Source organism: Elephantulus edwardii, unplaced genomic scaffold, assembly GCF_000299155.1.
Source record: "Elephantulus edwardii isolate Elephantulus edwardi_28Jun2011 unplaced genomic scaffold, EleEdw1.0 scaffold00189, whole genome shotgun sequence".
In the NCBI taxonomy this organism is placed as follows: domain Eukaryota; kingdom Metazoa; phylum Chordata; class Mammalia; order Macroscelidea; family Macroscelididae; genus Elephantulus; species Elephantulus edwardii.
In genome coordinates, this window is record NW_006399939.1 from 2,847,604 (window position 1) to 2,850,604 (window position 3,001).

The window sequence follows — 3,001 nt, forward strand, 5'->3', positions numbered from 1 at the left end:
GCTTCTCTCTCTTTGCTATTGAAAATAATACAACAATAAACATGGGTGTTCATATGTCTGTTTGAGTGGTGGCTCTGGTTTCTTTAGGGTATATTCCCAGTAGTGGAATTGCTGGGTCAAATGGTATTGCTATTCCCAACTTTTTGGGAAAACACCAGACTGGCTTCTATGGTGGTTGCACCATTTTACACTCCCACTGTCAGTGAACAAGGGTTTCAATCACTCCACAACCTTGCCAGCATTTGTTGTTTTCTGCTTTATTGAACTTTGCTATTGTTGCTGTCGTGAGATGATATCTTATAGTTGTTTTGATTTGCATCTGTCTGACAGCTAGGGATTTTGAACATTTCTTTATATGTTTGTTTGCCATTTGAATGTCTTCTCAAGTGAAGTGTCTATGACATGGGCTTCTCTTGATGATAGAATACACAAGACTCAAATTGACTAAATTTATGGAAAGAGATGATGGAAAAGTTCAATATTATCAGAACAAGGGCAGGGACTGACTGTGTAACAGACCATTAATTACTCACATGTAAATTCAAACTGAAGCTGCAGAAAATGAAAACAAGAACATGAGAGCCAAAACAGAACTTTAAGTTTCTTTCACTTGAGGTGCTCAATAAATATTTTCTGGAGGATGAAATGCCATCTATCCCTTTGTATTTTATGAGCTTGAGGTGCCCCTGATCCAGACCAGGGTCTTTTCAATGACTTGCTATGCATTGGAAAGCTGGATAATGACTACCGATGATAGAAGGAAAATTAATGCCTTTGAGCTGTGGTGCTGGAGAAGAATATTGAATATATCATGGACTGCTAGGAGAAGAATATTGAATATACCATGGACTGCTAGGAGAACAAACAGGTTCATCCTGGAGAGAGTGAGACCAGGCTGCTCCTTGGAGGCAAGGATTCTAAATCTTCATCTGGCATACTTCGGGCATATTGGAAGGAGGGACCAGTCCTTGAAAGGGACATCATACTTGGGAGGGTGGAGGGACAGCACAAGAAAAGACTTTGGATGAGATGGATTGACTGGGTAACTAGGGTATGGGGGGTGGGTGTGTCAGAGACAACGTGGTTGGCTCAGAATAGAGCAGGGTTCAGAGCTGTTGTACACAGGGTCGCTATGACTTGACGGCACATAACAGTAACAACATTATGAAAGATAGTATGATAGTGGTGAAACACAAAGTCTCAGGTGCTGAAATGACTGAGTTAAAATTCTGGTTCTAATTCCAGAGGTGATCAGTTCAAATCCACCAGATGCTTTGCTGGAGAAGGAGGAACAATCCTCTTCTGTACCAGTCAGATCCAATTTGATGGTACACACACACACACACATTTTAAAAAAAGTCTGGTTCTGTTTTAACTTTGTGTAACCTTAGCTTAACTAGGAAATCTAATTGTTCCCCGTTTTCATAATCTATATAGTTGTATGATAATAATCCCCAGGACATAGAAAGCATTTACTAGGTATACAACAACAAATAACTCCTTAACATGAATTTGGAACTGACACATAGCTCACCATGCAGTAGATTTTCAGAAGGTGTGAATCACATGGGAGGACACTGTCCATCTTTCTCCCTCAGAGCAGCTGGTGGATTCAAACCACCTGTCTTTGGGCTGGCAGCCCTTAATAAACATTATGATGTTGTTTGTCAGTGTTCGTTGTTGGTATTGGTTATTGGTGGTGGTGAGTGGTTGTTGTTGTTGTTTGCCATTGAGTCAGAACAGATTCAATGAGTCAGAAAAGCTAGTGGGTTTTCAGAGGCTGTAAATCACATGGGAGGAGATTGCCCGCCATCTTTCTCCTGGAGGAGCTTGCAGATTTGAACCATGTGTCTTTGGGTTGAGAACTTCTTTCCAGTAGGCCACCAGAGCTCCCTTAGCTGCCGTCAGTCTGCCTGCTACTAGGTTCTGACTCATGGAAACATTTCATCAGATATTTGAGGCTGTAAATCTTAAGGGAAGGAAACAATCTTGCCTTGTAAGGTCACTGGTGGGGACCACCTTCCTGTTAACAATCCTACAGTGATGAGATGGGTTGAACAACAGGCTCAAGGACAGCAGCGTTTGTGAGAATGGCAAGTGTTTTGTTCTGTGTACACAGGGTTGCTAGGAGTCAGAGGGAGCACCTAACAACAATGACAACAACTATTATTATTCTGAACAGCAGGATCTGTGTCCAACTTTATCTTCCTTTTAACACTCAACCCACAATTTTATATGTAGTGAGTGCTTCATAAGTTACAGTGTAAATAAAATCTTTCATTTCTTTTTTCTTGATGTTGTCAAAGTTATACCAATAGTGGAAAACAAAGAAGAAAACCCCACCATCAATCCCAAGAACCTAACTAATTAATTATTTCCCTCTCCCCACGTTTCCTTCTCAATTTGATCAATCAGCATCTGAATTTCACAGCTTTTATCAAAGCACAGGTGGACTTCTGTGTGCTTTTAAAACTTGAAGCACTAACATATCCCATATTGCTTTTTCAACTTGAAGCATTAATCGTATTACATACTGCTTTTCACACTTGAAACACTAACCATATTCCATATGGCTTTGTCATAGTTTTTGTTACTGGACTGTCCATATAATCCGTCATCAAGTTCACAGAGCTTATTTTTATCGCATAATTGCTGTTGCTCTTGGATATTAACAAGCCAACGTTCACAAACCAGGAAGTAAACACTGGAAAGAACACTGGAGTACAAAGTCCACGCTTAGTCTTTACACTTTCAAAGGGACACAGAGAAATTGGCGCAGGACCAGAGAAATATGTAAAGTGCTAAGGAGGTGAAAGGTAATCTCCACCACTATTCTCTCTTTAGGGAGCCCAGGTGTCCTAGTCTCTAAGGAGTTGCATCTTAGGCGGTTCAAATCCACCCTGCAGCCACTCAGTGGGAGAAAGAGGAGACGTCTGCTCCCATGAAATTTATGTTGTAATTGTTGTTTTGTGCCGTCAAGTCGCCTGCGACTCATAGCAAC